The sequence below is a fragment of the Pinus tabuliformis genome, chromosome 9 (assembly GCF_031772625.1).
Source record: "Pinus tabuliformis cultivar Carrire ecotype Pingquan chromosome 9, CPIR1, whole genome shotgun sequence".
Classification (NCBI taxonomy): Eukaryota; Viridiplantae; Streptophyta; class Pinopsida; order Pinales; family Pinaceae; genus Pinus; species Pinus tabuliformis.
This window is the reverse complement of record NC_142307.1, coordinates 227982793-227994927: the sequence shown is the minus strand read 5'-3', so window position 1 is coordinate 227994927 and position 12135 is coordinate 227982793.

Below are 12135 nucleotides of genomic sequence, written 5' to 3'. Positions count from 1 at the left end.
TTTGCAGCATGAACATGCCTAGGTGGCAGACTGGGACGTTGATGGTGGATTCAACGTAATTCACATGCACAGTCTCCACAATACGATGCATAGAAAGTAAACAAAAAACATCACTTTTATGACTTTTGAACAAATTTGGGTTTTTTTCAGACTTTTTGGTGCTTTTTCGGAATTCATCCATCAACGTTGTGCTAACTCTGTCCTGTCATAGGGTACAGAAGGTGATGTGGCGGATGACATGGGCGCTGACATGGATGAATGACATGGCGGACATGGCGGACTGAACAGTAGCGCGGGCGTTGGCGTGGTGTATGACGTGTGTAGCGAGAATAGAAGGCGGTTTGCGGTTTCCATCGGACCGCTTTTGGTACAGGGGCGGTTTATGTCAGAGCGGGCTTGATGTAATAGGAACGAGACACGTGTACCGGGGTATGGCGGGAAAACCGCTTTCCATCGGGCACTAACTCTCGTACACCGGGGCGGCTCCGATATCAATGAGAGCCGTTGGATCTGGAGGGTGCGATCCAATGGTTGACGGGATGGCGAGTTAATGGTAAGGTATGGCGCAGGGGGCCCACCCAAAGATTTAACGTTTTATAATGTTTTGCGGGGGTTTTGCAAATTTTTTTAACTTTGGGTTTTGGCAGATTGGTTATTTATTTAACCGAATGTTAAATAAAATCCAATTTGATAATGAGAAAAGGGTTATAATGTGGTTTATGTGGGCGGGTTAGGGGTGGTTATTTATTTAACCGGGGGTTAAATAAATTCCAAAGACGCAGAGGGCTATTATAATGTTTCTGGTAAATGTTATAATTCCCGAAACTTTTGCTATATGGCTATAGTTGCCAAAGGTAGGGATATTATACATTTTTGGGTTTTTTATGTATATTTAGATATAATAGGGGAGGGGAAATATAGGTGAGAGTTATATAATAGGGTTAGCATGTTAATATGCTTATAAGGGGAAATGCTAGGTGCATGAAATTGAATCACCTAGACTTGGGGTGTGGGGAGAAATAAAACTTTACACAAGAAATGTGGCTTGTTATAAACAAGTGAACACAACATTTGACTTAGTATTTCTCATAAAATGAAATGAGCTAGGAACACTGAGCAGATCCCAATGTCCTTGAAGGATGTTAGTGAATGATTCTTGTGAGGGGAGAGAGGGGGGAGTTAGACATGCAACATCTGATCACAGCTTTGCCATGGCACTTGAGATATCCATGAAATAGATCATATTCAAACAGATGACACTGCTGATAGACCTGTTTCTGCAACTTCAATCTACTTACCTATTCTACAATTCCTAACATTTTTTCTTCGTTTTTGATTGGGTGCACTTGAACCAACGAACCCTAATTTCCTCTCTTCTTTTGGCTGCCCTCCTATCTAATTCTATCCTTATCTCCTCCAAGGGCTCAGATTGAGCAGTTGGGCCCTTTATTTCTCTATCTTATCTAGTGATCTGCCAACCTTGAACTATTTGGACAAACCTTCATTCTCTATTCTACAACAGGAAATTTAAATATGGACTGGCCCAGATTGAGCTGTTGAACCATCTATCAAGTGAGGCCTAATCACTGATTGCATGATTTTTTAAATCCTTTGCAAGAGTAGGACAGTAGTGGCATTTTTTACTAGCCACTTTCCTGGTCTTTCTTTTGGGTTCATTTGCTTTCTTTCTTGACCAATTCATTTTTCTTGCCCCTTTGATTCTTCTTTTAGGGCATACCCTCTTTACATTTTTTAATTTTCTTTATCTGTATACAAAATATGGAACCTTTGCAGCATGGAAAGGATGATCATATTTGGCACTTCCATTGTCAACCATGAAAAATGAAACCTATTGGTATAGGAACCTAACAGTGGCTCCACTTGGGGATGGCTTTTCCAGGTGAAAAGCCAAGAATAGCAGGTCATATGGCCTTATTTTCAGTTCTTGCTATCATTTGAAACTTTCTTCTGCTATAGACACACAATTGAATCTTTGTAACATGTATATACTTCTCATGAGCTAATGTGAACAGAATAACAACTTTGTTCTGGTAGATGGTCTAAATGTTCAGTCATATTTATGGTTCCAAAACTTTCTTTTTGATTTCCTCTGACAAGTTCAAATATGTACAAAAGGTGGCACAACTCCTTGCTTTTTCCCTCAAAATCTGATGCACCTTATCCCTAATTTAATTGTTGTAATGAACTGCTAAAATAGACACTGTTTATGTACAATATATAGTCCTGTTATGTTGATCAAAGAGAATCAAAATAATGCTTGAGCATTTGCCCATTGACTGGGCCTTCCTCAGCTTTTGTGCCATCCAAACTCTTCAAAAAATAGGTGTTGTTTCCTTGTACAACCTGAATGACATAAGGTCCCTTCCATAGGAAATCAAATTTGCCATGATTTCCTTTGTCTTCCCTCCTAGAATCCCACCTCAGCACTTTGTTTCCTATGAAGAAATCTTTAGCTTTTGTTCTTTTGTCAAAAATCTTCTTGAGTCTATCTTGCAGAACCTAAGTTCTCTGATATACTTCCTCTCTAGTTTGTTGCAAGTGAATAGTTTGGTTGATTCTCCTTTGAATGTCATTGGGTTCTGCTTGTAACTCTTGCAACAATTTGATTACAGGGATTCCCAAGGATGAGGGGAACACAACCTCCATGCCATAAACCAATTCATATGGGCTGGTTCCAATAGATCTTTTGGTGGTCAATCTATCTGCCCATAGTGCTTTAACCAACCTTTTATGCCAATTCCTTTTATTCTCCTCCAAGACTTTTTTGATGATGTTGATCAGGATTTTGTTGGAGGATTCGGCTAGGCCATTACCCTGAGGGTAATAGGCTGTGGAGTGGCCTAAGGTAATGTGGTACTTATGACAAAAACTGATCATTCTTTTGGATTTGAAGGCATCAGAATTATCTGTAATAATTTTCTTCGGACAGCCAAATCTAGACAAAATATTGGTTTCTAGGAATTGCATGATGATTGATTCGTTTGCCTGCCTATAAGGGATGGCTTCTATCCATTTGGTAAAGTAGTCTGTAGCAATCAAAATCCACTTGTGTTGGCTAGAAGAAGAAGGGTGAATTTCCCCAATGAAGTCTAAACCCCATTGTTGAAATGGTCTTTCAGTTGAAATGGGCTTTAGAGGTAGAGGTAACAGCTTTCTCTTGCCTTCAAAGATCTGACATTTATGGCAAGAAGCTACAAATTTTTTCACATCAGCAAACAGGGAGGGCCAATAAAAACCAGCTCTTAGAATCTTATCAGATGTTGACTTCCAATACAAGTGTCCTCCACAGTCCCCTGCATGAAATTCCTTGAGTATTTTTTTAGTTTCATCCTGTGTTAGGCAATTAAGTAAAATACCTTCATGGTTTTTCCAAAACAACACATCATCTATGATACAAAACTTTAAATCTTTCATTTTCAAGAATCTCTTTTTAATCCTGGATAACCCTGGAGGAGCTTGCAAGTTCAGCAATATATAACATATGTCAACATACCAAGGTGATTGTAAAAAGGCTTGATTGATCTGTGGAGTCACCATCTCCTGTTCATTATCTAGTTCATTGATATCAAGGGCTAAAAATTGGTTTCAGTCATCAGCTTGGCTAATCCCTGTTCTTTTATCAGTTTTGTTAGCTTAATTTCAATGTCATATTCTAAAATGTTAGCTATCCATTTGCCCCTTTTACCTTCAATTCCTTCTTGAGTTAGAATGTCTTTGACCACGACATTTGGGACATAAACAATGACATGTGAATACAAGATGTAAACTCTGAAATCCTTGATGGCTTTTACAAGGGCATAGGCCTATTTTTCCATGATCTGATATTTGAGTGGAGCATCTCTAAGTGCTCTACTGAAAAAAGCAATGGGCTTCTCACACCCTTGGTCATCTTTTTGCAATAGGACAGTAGCAATAGTATGCTCAGATGCAAAGGAAAAAATCATGGTCTCTATCAAACTTGGGGCTTGTGAGGACTAGTGTTTTTGTTAAAGCTGTTTTGATGTCCTCAAAGGCTTGTTTAGCTTCCATTGTCCATTTGACTTTAGAATATTTCTTCAGCATATTATTCAACAGTCTTATCAGTTCGGCCAAGTTGGGAATGAACCTCCTTAGGAAATTAATCTTTCCTAAAAAAGCTTGTAGTTCTTTGATGTTTCTTGGGTGAGGCACTTGGAGAATAGCTCGTATTATGTTCGGGTCAATTCTGATGCCATCTTTTGAAATTATGTGACCTAGGAGTTTGCCTTCTTCCAGGCCAAACAATGATTTCTTTGGGTTCAATGATATGCCATATTTTCTACAAATTAGGAATACTTGTCTAAAATGTTCTAAATGTTCTTGGTCTGATTTTGAAAAAGCAGTGAGGTCATCAAGGTATATGACTAAGAAATCATGGATCTCCTTTGCAAAGGCTATGTCCATTGCTCTTTGAAATGTGGCCCCTGCATTTTTGAGTCCAAAAGGAATTTTGACATATTTAAAGGTTCCCCAAGGTGTTGTGAAGGCAGTTTTGTCTTGATCATCCGGGTGGACTAAAATCTGATTAAATCCTGAGAAGCCATCTAACAGTGAGATCCTAGAAGCTCCTACTACCCTTTGTAGGATATGATCCATTTTTGGTAGGGGGTAGTGGTCTTTAAGAGAGACTTTATTCCAATTTCTTAAGTCAACACACAGTCTTGTCTCTCCCGTTTTATTCCTAGTAGGCACTAGATTTGAAATCCACTCCGAGAACCTGATAGGTGCAATTATTCCAGCTTCATACATTCGTTTAACTTTCTTTTTGATCAGGGGAAGGAGGACAGGATTCACCCTTCTAAGCTTCTGTTTAAAAGGTTTTTGATTCTCTTTCAAAGGTATAGTATGTTGGATGACAGAAGTATCATAGGACTTGAGGTCCTCATAGCTCCATGCAAAGACATCTTGGAACTCCTTAAACAACTCAATATATTTCAGCTTTTGATCAGGCAGTAATGCTTTGGAAAGTTTTACCATTTTGGGATTTTCTGTGGTTCCAATATTGCAGTCCTCAATTTCTGCATTTAGAGGTTGCATTTTGGCTTTCTTGGAACGTCATTTGAATCAAATATATCCTCCAAAGGAGTTAAGCCTATGGGCAGAATCTTATCCTTTAGTTCAATTACTTCAGATTCTCCCTCAGCCATTTCATCAAGGTCTATTTGCTTCAGCTCTTGTAAATTTTTGTCATCAAAAGTTGTTGGATGCAAAATTAAATTTGTTGTTTCAGCTGATATACTTTGCTCAGTTTTGTCCATTTGGGGTTGATCATTAATGGTGCTTGTGCCTATGTTTGTACTTGAGAATTCCTCTTTCAAGGTTAGGAAATTATTGATTTGTGTATCATTTTCAAACACTTGCCAACTTTTCACATTATCTGGGACAGCAGGTCTGTGTTTGATTTCAGCAGTAAAGTGGTGGTTAGGTTCAAACGGCAGTTTGCAAGTGCTGGCAAAGGTTGCCAAACTATGTGCATGTAAATTGTGCTTTCTTGGAATTTTGGTGAGCTGAGATTCTAAGAAGGTGTTCAGTATTTCAATGGCTGCACCTCTGTAAGCTCTTAGCCTAAGATCATTTGTAACAAAATTTCCCTTCATCTGTTGGATAATCAAGTTTGAGTCCCCTAGAATTGAAATCTTGGTTTCCCCTAGACTTTTAATCAATTTGAGTCCCAACAAAAGGGCTTCATATTCGGCCATATTATTTGTACACCTAAAATTTAGCCTATATGCATGCCCTTGAGCATGGTCGTTTTGCATGTTGTGTATCCAAGCCCCTGCCCCTGCTCCTAATTTGTTCATTGACCCATCAAACTCTAAGTACCATAAGATATCTTGATTACCACTAGTCTTAGGAGTTTTGGAACCTTTTTCAGTGGGAAAATTTGGATTTTGTAACTCATATGATATTTCATGTTCATTTGTTGCATCAATCACATCAATAATTTTCTGATCTGGGGCACTAGATTATTCATTTATGCTTTTTGGTTGTGCTGTTTTCGGGAGTTTGAAATCAGTTTCGGGACACATCTCAACATTGTATAAAATGAATGAATCCATATCGGAATGCATAGAATAGATGGGGAAGTTTTGGGGTTTCTCTTGACTGCTAACCACATATTTCATCAATGTTTCCCGGTACAAACTCTTTGGCTGTCCAAAGACTAAAATGGTGGCATAGGACATGTCTAGTTGTAAAGACCCCTAGAGTTTTGCACCCCAAGATCTGGACAAAAGCATACCATACTTTGGAGGAATATCGACTACCACCACATCCATCAAGATTGTCTTGGCAGGGTATTGTACCAGAGATACACACAGATCTTTGATTAGGCCTAGACACCTGACCTGGCTGGAATCAAATGAGAACAAGTCTTTGTATGGCCTTGTGATATCTAGGTCCAGTCTTTCCATCACAGACTTAGGCATCATGTTATGGGAAGCTCCCGAATCAAACATTGCATTATGCAACACTTTATCATGAATGTTTAAGCTTACATAGAATGGAGGAACCCCTCCATCTACTGTTTTACCATTGACTTCAGGACCAAAAATCAGTTCTGGTTGGTCATCTAAAACATTGACTGCATCCCTATTCTCTGATATTTGAAGTGACCTATTGATTTGTTCCCTATAAACTTCATGTTTAGCCAATTCAGACAAAGGAATAGCTATTTTCAGTTTGCCTATTTTTGTTTCTAAGTTAAAAGGTTTTTCCACTTGAATTCTTGTATTGTAAGCAGCAAGGTTTTCCTTTTTTGCTGTATTTTCAGTGACCTTCTCTTCATCATGAGTGTTGTTTTGAGGTAAATCTGTTTTGAAACTATTTTCAGGAGGGCAGTTCAAATTTTCTTTTGAGGGAAGGGATGTAGATGACTGATTTTTTGAGGGCTGTAAGTCTGATATTTCTTCCACAGTGGCTTCCTTTGGGTTGGGATCTGTTCTAGCAGGGAGTTCTGTCAGGGTAGATTTATCCTTTGTTTTCTTTGGATGCTTGGTATCTTTCAGCTTGGCAAGTATAGGCACATCTATAGTTTTGCTTCTTAATTTTTATTGTTTATGCACCTCATAGACCGCTGCATCATACCCTTCTTTGAAATCAAATGACTCTCCGGACTGGGTTTGAAATTGGTTGAAATTATGAGCTTCTTGGTCATCTTGTGTTTGTTGCTCACTATTTAACCCCATTAAGTTGATTTGGGTGTCCTCTATAGGCTCACTAGAGGTTGAGGCTTCGACATAGTTCTCTTGAAATGGGGGTCTGATATTCTAATCAGGGCCAGCCTTCCCGGTGTTAGGATTTGAATTTTTTCTAAAGTTCGGATTCCTAATGGTGTTACTTGGTTGACCCTCCCAAGAAGATTTTCTTTCAATGGTTTCTACTCTATCACCCAGGCTGTCCATGCCTTTGATGATTGCATCAATTTTTTGTTCAAATGCTGAAGGTTCTTCTTTAAAAGTAGTCCTTCTTTCAGCTCTAGCTCAGGCTGTTTTAGAGATCAGGTTTGCCTCCACACTAAAAGCTATGCTCTGCATGTCTTCCAAGCTAGTAGGAGCTCTTTCTCTTAGCTGATAAGCCATGTCAGAGTCAAATCCATCGGGGAATTTTATTAAGGCTAAGTCAGGTGGAGGTCTAAGGTTTTGAGGGATAGCATTGTACACATTGTTGAATCTAGCACAATAGTCTTGGACAGTTTCTTGTGGGCCTCTTTTTAAACTGTCATACTCTGATAGGATATGCAATGGGTCCTTCTTCTTTTCCCATATGTTGAGAAAGGTTTGGTAAAGGGCATCTGGATCAGCAATTGTGTTTGCACCAAGTGCCCTAAACCAAGTCCTTACTTCACCCGTCAGACTTTGAACAAAAATTTTCATTCTGACATCATTGTCATCAATTTCATAGTTCTCAAAGTAGTCCATCATTTTCTTAGTGTGTTGTTGGGCTATATAGGAGCCAGTACCATCAAAATATGTGATTTTGCTCTGATAATCCTGAGGCATAGCCCCTGGATTTGCAGGCAACTGTAGAGGAGCATAACGGTTTGCCATATTTATAGGGATAAATGGGACGACAGGAAGAAATAAGACAACTGGAACAACAGAGACAACAGTGGAAATATGTGTAGTGGTTTGGGGAGTGGAGATGATACTTTGAGGTGTGGATGAAGAACTAGGAGAGGCTGTTGTATTGATAGAAAGGACTGCTTCTCTCCCAGGGGTGAGCTCAAATTTTGTAGGGTTTTGCTGAAGTATATCAAGGTCTAAATCAACAGATTTTTCTAGATTTTCTTGTTTTCTAAGGGTCTTAGAGATCAAGTTAGGATTTTCAAAAATAGCTGGAGGATCTGGATCAGGGTTTGACCTAGTATACCGAACTTTCTTCTTTGGAGCCAACTTCTAAATTTGTTTTTGGTATTTTCTAAAAATGTTAAAGATCACAGTTTTTGACAATATTTTGCAGGAAGCTCTTTTGGAATATAGGAGGCTTTGGGCTTTCCTTTGAATATGTTGAAACAGGGAGACTGATCAAATCTTTGGGATAGCTGTTTAAAGCCTAAAGCTATATTGGAGATTAATTGAAGAAAATTTTATTTACTCCTGTAAATGCACAGCAAAAACAGTTTCAAAGGCTACCTGGCTAACTTCAGGCTCCATCTGCAGCTTTAGAAAATAGACAGCAGTTACAAACAGTCATTCAGTTCCCAGCGGAGTCGCCAATGATGTTATCACTCAGGTTGTTCCCTACCTCCAGGAGGGAATATGGCTGAGGTAACCACTAACCAGTATTTTAGCTACAGATTCTAGCCAATCTGCAACCAGAGAGGGCTCTCTCTTTATAATTTAGATTTGTTTTGTTATATGTTAGGCTATTTATGAAGCACAAGTTTTGTTTGGTGTTTGGAACATGACATTCAGTAGAGCAAGGCTGTAAGTGAGAGAAGTTCAGACCATTGGGTTGATGGAGTCGTGTGGAAATAAACCTCTGGGTATGGTTTCGTTGGCAATGGGAGAACTGCAGAGCAAGATAGTTAAACACAAAAAATATTTTCAAGCTGGGATAAGATGAAATGAAGTCAGGGAATGAAAGGCAATGAAGAATCTTTCATTATGCTAACAGAGGGAAATTGTATAAACATTATCAAGGAGCAGTTAAGAATTCCTTGATGATATTTAGAGTGAAAGAACCAGGGAGACAAGAGCAGTCAAGAATTCTTGCCTATGCTAGTCCCGTAGAAAACATAAGAAGTTACAGGAGTTGAACACAGAGTATAACAAAGTAAATTCAGTGTTATCCTTCTTTTCTGTAACTTAGAGCATGATATTTAGATGGTAAATAAAACACACAGATACATTAACACAAGAGTAAAGAAGACTTATTGATCCATGCATTAACACGAGAGTTCTACAATATATCCTTCTGCCATTGTTTCCATAACCAGCAAATTCACCAGCAAAGCATTCCAGCAATCTTTTATTTCAGAAGAGTTCCCAAAACATACAGCGCAGATCCAGAATGATATTCACCAGCCAACAATAATACATATATTGGGGAAGTATTTATAAAAGAGTTCACAAAATATCCTGTAGGAGAAAATATCAAGTAATAAGTTCATCCATATACTATGGCAAAGGCAATAACTGATGTGGAAAAATCAGCCAAAAATGAATGAAGGAGTAACTATGCTGTACTGGCAGGCCTTAGGTGTTCTGCTTTTGTTGACTTTTCAGCTCAACTAGTCGGCTGATTAGCTGCTTTTCTGATTTGCGTCCCTGATGTGCTATCACCTGCCACCTGTGCCTGATTTTTCCTTAACGCTTTTCAGTGCGAATTTTCTCCTTATCAATTTGATTTTCTGATGGGTGGCTATGGTATTTGAATTTGCTAATGTGTAGCTAACCAAAAAAGAGCAATGCAATTACCTGGGCAAAACCTCAAGCATGCCCTCCCACCATTGATCTGTTGGCAGCTGGTGTCTCTGTAGTTTAATTAATGTTTCATCAGCTTCAGTGTATGTGTAGTAATTTGGTTGGACCTCAAAAAGATGGTTTACTTCATGTTCAATATAAAACAAATTTTCCAATTTGTCATATAAAACCTGTCCAAAGGGAGGTGATGTCTCTTCTGTGCTGCTTGATGATGTTGTGATTTGATTGGTAATATAGGTATTTACCCTTCGAGCATACTGTTCATGTGTTAACAGTCTTCCTTTGCTAGTCAATAAACTAGGTAACCCCTTGATCTGCAACACTGCAAACTTTTGTCTGAAGGTATTTATTTATGCTTGCAACTCTTAGCACTTTCTTTCCAAAGTCTACACAAAATTCCTCATGGTCAGTACCTTTTTCACTAACAAAAGTGTGTCTATTCTGTTCTTGATATCCAAAGCTGCTAACTTTTCTCTAGTATGAGTATTCAAAAAATGGATCATTTTATTGGCCTCTTCGGGCTTGTTTGCCAATAATGTTCTGGCCTTTTGAGTCTCAAATTGAGCTATCCCTATCAACTCAATCTAGTCATGGATAGTCTGGATTGATGTCCATTGATCAGTGATGGATTGGCCAATTTTACTCCACAAAATTGTTTTGATTTCTATCAGAGTCTTGTGAAGAGTAAGGCCCTTTTCTAAGGCTTTTATCTTATTTTCCAGGGCCTTTACTTCCCTTGTCTTCTCAGCCATAGCCATTTTTGATTTGTCATAATTCACCTCAATCTTGGCCAGCTTTTCTTTGGCTTCTTTTAATTCTTCCATTTGGAGTTCGAGAGCTTTTATTTCTTTCATCATTTCCTCCATACTCAGGTTGGCTTCTTGTCCTGTTGCTGCTATAGTTGTTGTTCTAACCGTTGCTGAAGTTGAGGCTAGAACGAGGTACCTGATGTTGATGTCGGATGAGTAGGAGGGACTATTTTTGTGACTGTAGGAGGAGCAGTTGTAAGAGTTAGAGCTATTTGAGCTGGCTGAGATGCCAACTCTCCCTGTTTTTCTTGCAGCGCTGCCCCCAAGGCTTTCTCTGTTTCTAGTAGTCTTTCATTCATCCTCATTAGCAAACTTGCTACATCCTCCTCTTCTTTATGTTTTTCTACTTTTGTGGTTTGAGGATGTATTGTAGCTGGCAGCCTGAGTTGTTTTCTGAGGGCTGCTATGTCTTCTTCTTTCTTCCTAATTAAAGCATGTATGCCCTTGGGATCGTTGGGATCATGTCCCAACTCCATAATAATTTCCTCCAAAGATTTGATTCTATTGTCCTTGGCTAATGAGGAGGACTTCTCCAATTCCAATTGGGCAGAAGTATTATGAAGTGAATTTTGCAATCTGTGGGCCAATATTTCTTTATTTTCCAAGGTGTAGTACACCATTTCTCAAGTTTGTTTGTGTAACTCAATCTGATCCATTCGGTGGATATCTTTAGCAAGGACTTCCAGATTGGTTCTGATATAATCAGCAGCTGACTGGTGCTGCTGTACTGTAGGCCTGAAGTGACTGAGGGTCATTTTCCCTTCTTGGATATCATAGGCTGCCATTAGCCTCTGTTGATTGGTGGGAGCCATTCTTAGTAATTGGTTATAGAGCTGGAACCTTACCGGCTCATTTTTGGCCTTGATTTCAGTGAATGCCTTCTTGATGTCAGATCCTTGCTTGCTCTGTTGTTTGGTGGATGTAACCTCCACACCTTGTTGCCTCTCTTGCTCCTGCTGAAAGGAGCTAGCTGATGTTTCCATACTTGGAGGAATCCGTTGTTCGGTTGTTTCCTCACCCCTTTGGTTGCCTGTTGTCTCCTCTGCAAATTATTCCTCAGAGTAGGGGTTCAACCTTTGCCTTTTCTCCCCTTGCTGTTTTGTGGATGCCCCTGTGGGTGTCTCTTCCTGCCTGTCCCTTTTCTTGGCTCTTTCCTCATTGAGAGGAGTTTGTAACACAGGGATTTCAGGTGCCTTTGCTTGTGTTGAAGGGGCTTGCCCTTGACTTTTTTCTTTTTCTGTATCTGGCCGGTCTGCCATTGTCTCCTGCTGCTCTGAATGTTGCACTTCCTTGCCCTTGGGTGTCCCTCTAGGAGGAGTAGTCCCTTGGGCAGGCTGTTGTGAAGTTGTGACAGATGATGT